This window comes from Suncus etruscus, chromosome 4 (assembly GCF_024139225.1).
Source record: "Suncus etruscus isolate mSunEtr1 chromosome 4, mSunEtr1.pri.cur, whole genome shotgun sequence".
In the NCBI taxonomy this organism is placed as follows: Eukaryota; Metazoa; Chordata; class Mammalia; order Eulipotyphla; family Soricidae; genus Suncus; species Suncus etruscus.
The window spans coordinates 93137294-93149681 of NC_064851.1; the positions used below are offsets into that span (position 1 = coordinate 93137294).

At 36.1% G+C, this 12388-nt stretch overlaps 1 protein-coding gene and 1 non-coding gene across 2 annotated transcripts in view; both read left to right on the forward strand.

The window, feature by feature from the left end:
• Positions 1 to 12388, forward strand: part of PKIB (cAMP-dependent protein kinase inhibitor beta) — a 112473-nt gene that overhangs the window by 18426 nt on the left and 81659 nt on the right. The window lies entirely within an intron of this gene.
• On the forward strand, positions 2605 to 2768 carry LOC126007595 (U1 spliceosomal RNA). The gene has a single exon (XR_007495129.1). It is a non-coding gene; the product is annotated as a U1 spliceosomal RNA (small nuclear RNA).

Sequence of the window (12388 nt, forward strand, 5' to 3'; positions counted from 1 at the left end):
ACCTAATTTTTGATAAAGGTGCAAGAAATCCTAAATGGAACAGGGAAGGCCTCTTCAATAAGTGGTGTTGGCACAACCAGCTAGCCACTTATAAAAAAGCGAGCTTAGACCTCCAGTTAGCATCATGTACAAAGGTAAAATCCAAATGGATTAAAGACCTAGATATCAGACCTGAAGCCATAAAGTATATAAAACAACATGTAGGTCAAACACTCCATGACATTGAGACTAAAGGTATCTTTAAAGAGGAGACTTTTCTTTTTATGCCTGGTTATGAGGGGCAGTTGGTCTAAGTCCATTGACAGTTACGGGGGGTCTGGCATTTTATAGATGATGTCATAACATTTTAAAGATACAGTAACATTTATAAGTAACATATGTATATGTTTATATATGTATATATAAACCCACATATCACTTATTAATCATGAGAATGAGTTACTGAAGAAGTGATGAAAGTTTAGTAATAAAATGAGAGTAAATGGGTCAACATAATACTTAGCTTGGAAATAAATACTTAGGAAAGAAGGTAAAGCAATGTAGTGTACTGAGGCTGGAGTGAGCACACTGAGTAGGGCACTTGCCTTACACTCAACTGACCTGAGTTTGTTCTTCAGCATCCCATATGGAATGCAGAAAAAGCATAAAAGTATTTTTTTTTTGCCTTTTTTGGGGGACCACACCCAGTGATGCTCAGGGGTTACTCCTGTTTATGCACTTAGAAATCGCTCCTGGCTTGGGGGACCAAATGGGACACTGGGGATCGAATCGCAGTCTGTCCTAGGTTAGCACATGCAAGGCAAATGCCCTACTACTTGCACCACTGCTCTGGCCCCCATAAAAGTCTTTTTTATATTGAAAATAAGAGCTTCTATATTACACATCTGAGATGGTGATGTAAAAGGTAGCAGCTTCAAGATATTATGTTTGGCTTCTACAGTTGTAGGCTATTGTGTATTGTTTGCTCATGATCCTATTTTTGTAACTGATGCTTTGAGGGAGATAGATGTTACATAAATGCTGCTTTGTGAAGTATTGTTTAGAAGGTTTTAAAATTCAAATAACTTTATTGATTTTTATTTAGCTCCATATTTGTTTATGTTCCTCGTTGGATTAAATATTCTTGAATAACTTTAAATTTTTGGAGGGGTGGTCTTTCAAGCAATAGTCAAGTATCCAAAGACCATTTCCAGCTATACTTAGTCAATATATTAAGCAGCTCAATGTTAGGGTCCATTGGTACTGGTAACCACTGGGGATAATCCATTGATGTCCTGAAGACCTTTTATGAAGTTGTTGATTGAAGTCTGGGCTAAGTGCCTCTAGCCCTTTAAATTGGATCTATCTCCACTAGAGAGCACAGTGGTCTGAACATGTAACTGTTATGTGGAAGATCTATTCCAGGACTGCATGACCCACTGCAAGCCACTACAAGCCACCATTTAGTAGACTTACAGGAGTAGGTGACTCCTTGGTTCAGATGTGAACCTAACCTCTAACCTCTGTTCATCTCCCTCCCCAAGATCTGTCAATCTAAACATAAAGTTAAGTATTTTTCCATCATTGTCTCTAAATCCAGAGAGGCTTTGGTTACCTGAACATCTGACATCCTTGAGTTTTCATGTTATTATAATAAATGGTGTGCAGCAAACTCATAATTTTAGTCATAATTTGAATGGATTTTATTATATTTTACTTGCCTTCAGTGGTTTATTATAATTTAGAGATGCTATAAGATTAAATTTTTGGTTTTGATGAAGTTTTTTAATAACCCACCTCTAATTAATAATGTACTTTCTTGGAGCTGGAGCAGTGGCTCAGCAGTAGGGCATTTGCCTTGTACTCGGCTCACCTAGGACAGACTGCTGTTGGATCCCCCGGCATCCCATATAGTCCCCCAAGCCGGGAGCTATTTCTGAGTGCAGAGCCAGGAATAACACCTAAGTGTCACTGGGTATGGCTCAACCCCCCAAATAAAATACATAAATAAATAAAAGGTGCTTTCTATTTATTTGATTTTTGGTTCATATCCAGATGTGTTCATGGCTTACTCCTGACCTTACGCTACACTTAGGGAATCTTTCCTGGTGGGGTTAGGTAAACTATATCAAATGCAGTTGAACTATATGCTAGGCAAGCACCTTATTTGCTGTAATATGTCTCTGTCCCAAAAAAGAAATGCTAAATGTCCAATTTTCTCCTGATTTTATAATTTTGCTTAGAAGTTCTATTCTCTGATTACTAATAGACTATATAGTACAAAATATTTATCAATGCTAGCAAAGAAACCCTATGGATCAAGAAATCCATTTTGAAAAAAGCAGCCTTAAACCTTTCATGAAGAGGACAGAATTAATGTTGAGTGTATATCTAATTGTTAAACAATATGACTATTGCCACATCACTGTATGAATCAAATGTAATGATGCTCAAAGATGGTTATAAGTAATTCTAAAATCAGGAATGGTTTCTCAGAAGAAGTGATGTTACTGCTAGCTAAAGAAAAGTAACTATTAGTTTGTCAGAGAAGGAGACTATATTCTAGTAAAAGGAAAGAGAATTAAAGTGAAGGACACATTTAAGGAACTATTAATCAATATAGTTATACTTACCTGGCAAGGGAGATACCATGATCACAAAGGTGGTTTCTCCAGGGAGAGGCTCATCCATTGCACTCCGGGTGTGCTGATCCCTGTGATTTCCTCAAACGTGAGAAACTGGATTGCATAATTTGTAATAGTGGGGGACTGCGTTCGTGCTCTCCCCTGAAAAAAAAAATCAATATAGCTGACAAAACAGATGATGCTGATGTCTCAGAGTAAATCTCTTATTTTACAATGTAGAATTTGGGAACTGGAGAGGAAATACCACAGGCCTAGACTCCTGTTTGAATGTGTGTGTTGTTTTCAATTGATTGGGTTTTTGTCTTTGTCTTACAAAATAGATGAGAAGTGGACAAAAGAATCCGAGCAGTTACGTGAAAAGTTCAGTAAGAAACATTGAGTGAAGATGTAAATTTAACTACAGATAAAAACTCTGTCTTTCTTAAGAACTGCTATATTTGAACAGAGATACATATTGAAGCATTTTAGGAATAGACTTGCCATAAGAGAAATATGGTTTACTTGCTATGTATCCTTTATTTTGGGGGGAGTCTTTTGACAAAAATATGCCAAAAACTATATTCCCTGTAATTGTAATTATATGTTTTGAAAGTCCAATTTTAAATGTAATTTGAAAAGGGAATGGCTTTGTGTGTGTGTGTGTGTGTGTGTGTGTGTGTGTGTGTGTGTGTGTGTTTAATAGACTTTTTTGGGCTATAGTCTTTTGGTTCATTACATTTGTTTCATCAGTTTTTCTAAAAGTCCATGCCTTAACATTAAAATAAGGATACTTTTCATTTTTTGTCAGTTTCTTTTCAAGAGTACCCTTTAGGGTAGAAAGTAGCTTTTTTCTGATTTTTATTCAGTGTCAGTTGGAGAGCACTCAAAGAAATGTGTAAAGATTATGTAACTAGTCACTTAGGGCCCCAAGCCTCCTGTTAACCTGGGCCCTCTTGAGAGCCATGTACAGGGAGCAGCTGGGTTAGACTCAGGGCTGTTGCCTAGCAGTCCCAGAGGAGCAGTCATAAGGGTTTGTTGCTGAGCAACCTGGGAGCTGTGGTGGCACATCATCCTCCATCTAGTTTTACAGTAGGTAGTGAGCCTGCCCCATGGGAGAACCAGTACAAACTGGCAGGGGGCCAAGACTCCCTCAGAGAAACCCAAGTTGTTAGCAGTAAGTATTTGACATTATAATCAAAGACCGTAATTCATGTTCTATGAACATGCCAGTAATTTTTAGAATTATTGATGCAAATTTAATCAGACATGAAATTGCAGCCAGTTGTGAAAACTAAAGTTCTCTTTTTAAATATTTGATTCTACTTTCTATCTCTTTCAAACTCAGAAAAGTTAAGTTTTCTGAGTCAGGGGATTTTTCTTTATTACATGTGATATGTCACTTTCTCTTTTATTATTATTTAGTCAAAGTTAAAATTTGCCTTTGAGAGGAAATTAACATGCTTAACTCTGTTCTTATTAAATTGGTCTGAATGGGAAACTATTTGACTCAGAATCAGCAAATGATATTAATTAACTGGCTACTAATATTGGATATATTTTTAAATGTTCTTTCTGCCTGGAAAGGACGAGATGATTTACTAAGATTACATATTTATTTTATTTTATTTTATTTTATTTTTTTTTGGTTTTCGGGCCACACCCGGCGATGCTCAGGGGTTACTCCTGGCTGTCTGCTCAGAAATAGCTCCTGGCAGGCACGGGGGACCATAAGGGACACCGGGATTCAAACCAACCACCTTTGGTCCTGAATTGGCTGCTTGCAAGGCAAACACCGCTGTGCTATCTCTCCGGGCCCACATCTTTAATTTTAATATTTAAAAGATTTGATAAATGACTCTCCAGGATAGCAGATGAAGTTCTGAAAATAACAACTTTTATAAGAAGACTGAATTTTAATTTAGGACTTTTGGTTGTCTGTGCTGTGCAATGAATATTTAGGTACCTATGTACCTCTTAAAGATATAAAAACCTGGGGCTGGAGAGATAGCATGGAGGTAAGGCGTTTGCCTTTCATGTAGAAGGTAAATGGTTTGAATCCCGGAATCCCATGTGGTCCCCTGTGCCTGTTAGGAGTGATTAAGAACATAGAGCCAGAAATAAACCCTAAGCACTGCCGGTGTGACCCAAAAACCAAAATAAAAATAAAAATAAAAAACCTACCGGTATGTTAAAGTCCAAAATTTAGCTCTTTCAGTATTTGAAATAACATGGAGCTGCATCAAAGGCATCAATATGTTGTGGAGGAGCATGCAACCCTAGAATTTGTTAGGGTCCAGTGTCTGAAAGACCACACAAAGCAATGAGCTTTGTATTAAGGATTTTATTATGCACAAATCACAACTTAAGCCAAGTGTTGAGTCCTGAATCTGACTGGTCAGAGCCATCCCCTTAGAAGGAGAGCAACTCTTTGGTTAAGGGGCTTCTTCTTATGCTCTAAAACCACAACTCATAATTTCCTTATGTCTTTTACAGTGATTGGTTAGATCCACCTGAAGGTGAATAGTGTTCACATATTCTTGGGAACTGTCAGACCACCAGTTTTTTCCTTCTTTTTGATGGATTAGCACTTTGTTCAGGACATGGTTGGGAGGTTAAAAATTTGTTTGGGAAGTTACTGCGAGGTCAGCTTATTCATTCTGCTTGCTAGCACAATACCTCAACCCAAAGAGGATATAGTTTCAGGACAGGGTTGGTGGTGACTGAGAGGTCAACCAGTGTGTGTAAAATGACTGATATCTTAAGATGGAGGAACTTATGCTAAGTCTTAATGCAGGGTGTCCTTACATATTGATAACTAAATAACAGCTAGAAAGAAATGGTATAAAATTATCTTATCTCTCTTCCATTTTTTAGTTTAAAAAGTATTAAATTTTGTCAAATGCTTATTCTGCCTCAGTTGAGATAATCATGTGTATTCCTTCCTTCATTTGGCTGATATTGTGCATTGCATTAATTTTCATATATTGAACCATCCTTGCAACTCAGAAAAGATTTTACTGTGTTGTGTATAGCCCATTTTATACATGCTCCAAATTTGTATTGCTTGCCATATATTTAAAACTAGAATGCCTGTTTTGAAGACTGTCAGGGAATGGGGGAGGGGGAGATGGGGAGCATTGAGGTGGGAAGATTGCACTAGTCAAGGGGGTTGTTTTGTTTTGTTTTGTTTTTTATAACTGAAAGCCAACTAAAAACATGTTTGTAATCATGGTGTTTAAATAAAGATATTATTAAAAATAAAATATATCAATATTTAGTTGGAGCATAAAATAAAGTTTTTAATAATAAAAAAAAGAATGATCTTATCTCCTGCCTTCCACTCCATGTTCATCAAGTACTTCCTGTCTTTGGTTTTAATTGTTTGCCTACTGATACAAAGGGTTCAAGAAGTAGGCCCTTAGTCTAGGTACACAAAAAAAAAACCTCTGTTGGCACTGGGAACAAACTTTGAGAGACCTATACTTTTTTTTTAAATAAAAAATTTGGGGTGTCAAAGGCATAGCACAGTAGGTAGGGAGTTTGCCTTGCATGCAGCAGACCCAGGTTCAATAACTGGCATCCCATATGGTCCCCCAAGACTAGGAGTGATTTCTGAGTGTAGAGCTAGGAGTAAACTGAGTACAGCTGGGTATGGCCCAAAACATAAACAAAAATGCAAACATTTCTTTCAAGTGTTGTGCATATATATTTGCACTGACTTTATATATATATACTATTCAAGTAGAATACTGCTGAGGTATATCAATGGAGGTAGAAACATTGAGCTGGAGAGATAGTACAGCAAGTAGGGCATTTGCCTTGCATTAAACAAATCAGTTTCAATACCCAACTTTTCATATGGTCCCCTGAGATTGCCAGGATTAATTCCTGAGTGCAGAATTAGGTGTAACTCCTGAGAATTGCTGGATGTAACCCAAAATGCAAAAAATTTTCTAATTTTATATATTTAAAGCTACTTATGTTCAAACGTAATTTAAATTTTAAATTATTTTGACATGATTTATTTGACATATATTCTTTTTTTGGAAAAGGCATTTTTATCTTATTAGGGTATTAATAAATTTAAAAAATATTTGTTTGGGTTGGACCAATAGCACAGTGGTAATACATTTGCTTTGCATGTGGCCAACACAGGATGGATTGTGATTGGAATCCCAGCATCCCATATGATCCCTTGAGCCTGCCAGGAGCTATTTCTGAGCACAGAGCCTGGAGTAACTCTTTTTTTTTTTTTTTTTTTTTTTTTTTTTTTGTTTTTTGGGCCACACCTGGTAACACTCAGGGGTTACTCCTGGCTATGCGCTCAGAAGTCGCTCCTGGCTTGGGAGACCATATGAGACACTGGGATATTGAACCATGCGTGGTCCATCCTAAGCTAGCACTGGCAAGGCAGACACCTTACCTCTAGCGCCACTGTGCCGGCCAGGAGTAACTCTTGAGTGCCACAGGGTGAGACCCAAAAACAAACAAACACCAATTTTTTTAAATATATTTTTTGTTTCTGGGCCTCACCCAGTGGTGCTCAAGGGTTACTCCTGATTTTGTGCTCAGAAATCCCTCTGGCAGGCTCTGGGACCATATGGAATACTGGGGATTAATCCCTGGTTTGCCTTACCTGTTGTGCTATCTTTCTGGCCCCTACACTATCGTAAGCACAGTAAGTTCTGGACAATAATACATGACTATATGTGTCATTTAAATTTCTCAAAAGTCTATAAAATACTATTATTAATTAATATATGCTACCAACAGATATATTAATTAATAAATAATACTATTATGAGTTTGACTTATGGGGATATCTAGGCTTCCCAGAAGAATTACAAACCCAGTAAGAGAAACACAGTAAATAATTTGTAACCAAACAATCTATTTTGTTAGTCTGTAGTCTCATGTATTAAAGTATATTTTAAAGACTATTTTATGAATGCAATTTATTCACTAAACACAGCTAGCTTGTTTTTGGATTATAATGCTATAATTACAGAATATGAGTGAATAAAGGTTTTAAAAGCATTTTAACAATTCCTTGATTATATCTAAATAAATATTCTTTGAATATTAAAAATAAATACAGGAATTGTAGAAATAGCATAGTAGGATAGGGTGTACAGCCAGGGGTCTCAAACTCAATTTACCTGGGGGCCGCAGGAGGCAAAGTCGGGGTGATTCTTGAGTGTAAAGTCAGTAGTAAGCCTTGAACGTTGGGGGGTGTGACCCAAACAACTAAAACAAAACAAAACAAAAAAAGATTCCTCTAGGGCAGAGCCACAAAATGTTGTACGGAGGGCCGCAAACGGCCCGCGGGCCTCGAGTTTGAGACCCGTGCCGGATGCCTGTGGCTGACCTGGGTTTCATGCCCAGTACCCCCAACTACATCCAGGAGTTATCCCTTAAATGCAAAGCCAAGTGTAAGCTCTTAGCACTACTGAGTGTAGTCTGCAAACACAAAACAAAACAAGAAACATTTTTTTGTATTGAAGTTGTTTTTCTTTTTTTTTTCTTTTCTTTTGGTTTTTGGGTCACACCTGGCAGCGCTCAGGGGTTACTCCTGGCTCTATGCTCAGAAATCACTCCTGGCAGTGAGACCATATGGGATGCTGAGATTCGAACCACCGTCCTTCTGCCTGCAAGGCAAACACCTTACCTCCGTGTTATAGCTCCAGCCCCTGAAGTTGTTTTTCTCTGATATGAGATGCATTATATTTTCTATGGTATATAAGATATAAAAAGGGAATGAATAAAAGAAATATTAGGAGAAATTAAGTTATTTTGAGTTCACCCTCAAATTCATATTTCTCATTGCTAGACACAAAGCCAAATTGTGGGGGGAAAATTCTTGCCAATTAGTATAAAATAAAATAAGAGGAAATAGGAAATTAGTATAAAATAATAATAAGAGGCAAAGATAAATATAAAAGTCAGGTCAAGCATTCAAGAATACTGTAAAGCTGGGCCCGGAGAGATAGCACAGCGGCGTTTGCCTTGCAAGCAGCCGATCCAAGACCAAAGGTGGTTGGTTCGAATCCCGGTGTCCCATATGGTCCCCCTTGCCTGCCAGGAGCTACTTCTGAGAGCAGACAGCCAGGAGTAACCCCTGAGCATCGCCGGGTTTGGCCCAAAAACCAAAAAAAAAAAAAAAAAAGAGAATACTGTAAAGCTTCATGGTACCTAGCATATCTGTCACAGGCCTGAGTTACACAAAGCTGAGCTTGAGTCCTGCTCTGTGGCTTAGGAAAATGCTGTTTTAGTTTTTTTAAAACTTTGAAAGAGGTATACTTTGTGTATAGTTATAATAATCAGGGTAAGTAACATGCAGAATGTAAGACTCAGCACAGAAAGGTATTCATCAAATATTAAATTTTCTTTTTCTCCTTTCCCTCCTAAAGCAACAACAAAGAAGAAAAAGGATTATTCTGACAATTTGAAGGGATTCAGTGGAGTGTAATAGTGGGCTTAAGGGATTCAACTTTATGAATATTTTAAAGATTTGGTAAAAGTTGTTATTCTGCAAATGCAGTAATTTAATTACATGGTTTTCCTTTGGGTTTTCTGACCACACCCAACAGTGCTCATGGCTTAGTCCTAACTATGCTCAGGGATACTCCTGGTGATGCTCAGAGGACCATAAACAGTCTGGAAATTGAACAAGGGTTGATCACATGCAAGAAAAGTGCCTGACTCCTCTGGTGCCAGTAATTGGCTATTTAATAAAAATAACTTATTTTTATTTGCTTTTTTATATGTGACTATGTAGAATTTGAACATAAAACAATTAGAATGTTTTAGTATGTGAAATATACATATACCTCCTCTGATTCTTTTTATAAATTAATATATTTACTTAAGCTCCATGATTTACAAACATGTTTGTAGTTGGGTTTCAGTCATAAAATAAAAATATACCCACTTCAACCAGTACAATCTTCTCATCACCGAAGACTCCCCTATCTCCTTCTCTTTCATCCCCTGCCTGTCTTCGAGACAGGCATTCTATTTCTCTCACTCACTACCATTATTGTGTGTCGTTGGTGTAGTTATTTTTCTAACTGCACTCACCAGTCTTTGTGGTAAGCTTCAGATCATGGGCTAGTCCCTTCAAATCTCATCTATATTGTCTCTGGGTGTTATTATTATATTGTCTTGTACTTTTCTTAAATTCCACAGATGAGTGAGATTATTCTGTGTCTATCTCCCTCCCTCATTCAGCATAATAAAGTCCATGTCTATCCATCTATAGGAAAATTTCATGACTTTATTTTTCGTGACAGCTGCATGGTATTTCATTGTATGTACCACAGTTTCTTTAGCCATTCAGTTGTTGTCCAGCATCTGGGTAGTTTCCAGATTCTGGTCATTGTAAATAGTGCTGCAATGAATATAGGTTTGCAGAAGGCATTTTTGTTTTGTGTTTTTGTGTTCCTAGGTTATATCCCTATATATATAGCTGGATCATACTGGGAGCTCAATGTCCAGTTTTTTGAGAAATCTCCATGTCGTTTTCCAGAAAGGCTGGACTAGACAGCATTCCCACCAGCAGTGAATGAGAGTTCCTTTCTCCCCACATCCCTGCCAGCACTGACACAAGTGCGACAATGGGGAAAGAATGCAGACTTTCGCTATATCTCTGATACTTAGTAATACTCACCAGTTTCTCCAGATTTCTTTATTTTTGTAGTGGTAATTTAGGTAACATGATTATTATAATGTTAATACTTATAAGCTTGATGTAAAGTTACTAACCCTCACCACCTCTAATGTACCCAACACCCTCTTCCATTGTTTCTAGCTTCTTTTAATTATTTATCTACTTATAATTCATTTAAAGCATTTTTGAATTATTAATTTCAGATAAAGTATAGGCTTTATACTTAGATAAAGGTATGATTTGATCATTTATATATTTCTTATCAACTAGTCTAGCTATAACCCTATTTCACTGCTAATAGAGTCTGAATGTTTTTAAGTTGTCTCTTACATAATAGACAATATTTACAAATTGTTAAGAGAATGAAGAGCTAACCTTTGATTTTATATTAATGCTATAGCACTACAATTTTGGAAAATGCAGAACTTGCTGAAATTTAAGTATAGGTTAGCTACATATTAGTTACAGATTTCTTATAGTTGTAGAAATCAATGAAACAGTTGGGACATAGGAGGGAAGAGGGAAAAGGTCTATGAGAAGGAAATTTGAGGATAAGTAAATGAAGTGTTTTGAATAGAGTAATGTCAATTTTGTTAGGAATGATTTCAATTGAGTGTATGCATTTCCATGTAATTCACATAGATAATAGATTTATTTTATGATGATATGGAGCAAGGATGAACTAACTATCATGTTAATGAACCTCCTCACTTATCAAATTTTAAGAAAATATACTCGTGAGTGTTTTACACTCACTGTGACCTTTCAATTTAAATTTAATTTTTACACTTTTTGTTTATTTTGTTTGGTGCATAAGAGTAAATTTGTGGTTGTTGTTGTCTTTTCTTTTGGGCCACACTTGGCAATGCTCAGGGTTTACTCTTAATTCTACACTCCATCCTCACATAAGAGCAAATTTATCTATGTATTACTTTATTTCACTTCAACTGTTTTTTAAATTAATTTTGAACTGAGGCAAAATAACTGTATATGTGAAGTAGTAGGTATTTAAGTTGACTTTATTTCATTAGAAGGAAAACGCAGTCAATTTACATTTTCTGATTAAAATTTAAATGCATGATAAAAAACAGCTATATCTTTTCCTATAAGATACTGTCTAGTGATATCTTGAATATTCAACCAGGTTTTAAAAGAAATACATTAATACTTGTGTTATAGTCTGGTTATTTTAATTTTGCGGGAAGTCACACCTGGCTGTACTCAGGGCTTACTATTGGCTTCACTTAACAATTATCCTTGGCAGGTTCAGGGGTCTATATAGGGTGCCAAGGATCAAACTCAGGTTGGCAACATGCAAGGCAAACACTACCTGCTATACTATCACTCTGGTCACAGTCTGGTTATTTTAATTAAAAGACAGCATCAGCCAATTCAGATTTGTGATAGTTTTATGTTCCCTTTCCTTAAATTTCCCTTTGATATTCAACATATATAAGTACAAATTTGAAGAAATATGTGTATCTTGCTATATTGCTTATTTTAAGATTCAGTAAAACTGCCTTAGTTTATTTACACAGTCTTAGAGTAAACCACAAATAAAATTGTTCAGACTATAATGAATTTGAATAGTAAACAAAGTATCTAAAACCAGAAAGTAGTCAACTATTTTTTTATTTCTCATTTGTTAAACATAATATTGTTTTATTATGTTTTTCAATGTATTAATATTTATATGGGTTTAGCAGTATATAAGTAATATAACTACAGAGTACTTTTTTGTTTTGTTTTTTAATGTAATATCTGTAGTTCTTTTTTTAAATTTTTATTTTTAATTATGAGAACATTGTTGCAAAGAAAGAGGACAAGGTAAAGTTACAGTGGAAGGACAATCACCCATAAACAGAATTCTCAGAAGTCCCCTTGCTGATATCTTAACTTTGAACTTTCAGCCAAAGAAGATTAAGAAAAATAAAACAGAACCCATGTATAATTACTTTGTCCCTCAAGTCCCCAGATTGTAATACATAATATTTCTTAGCAGCACACAAAGCAATCTAAAGCTATAAAACTTATATAACTCCTTAAACATTGAAGGCAAAGTAGTTTTTTACATTTCCATCAACTGATTATTTAAGAAATTTTATCCCAATTCTGT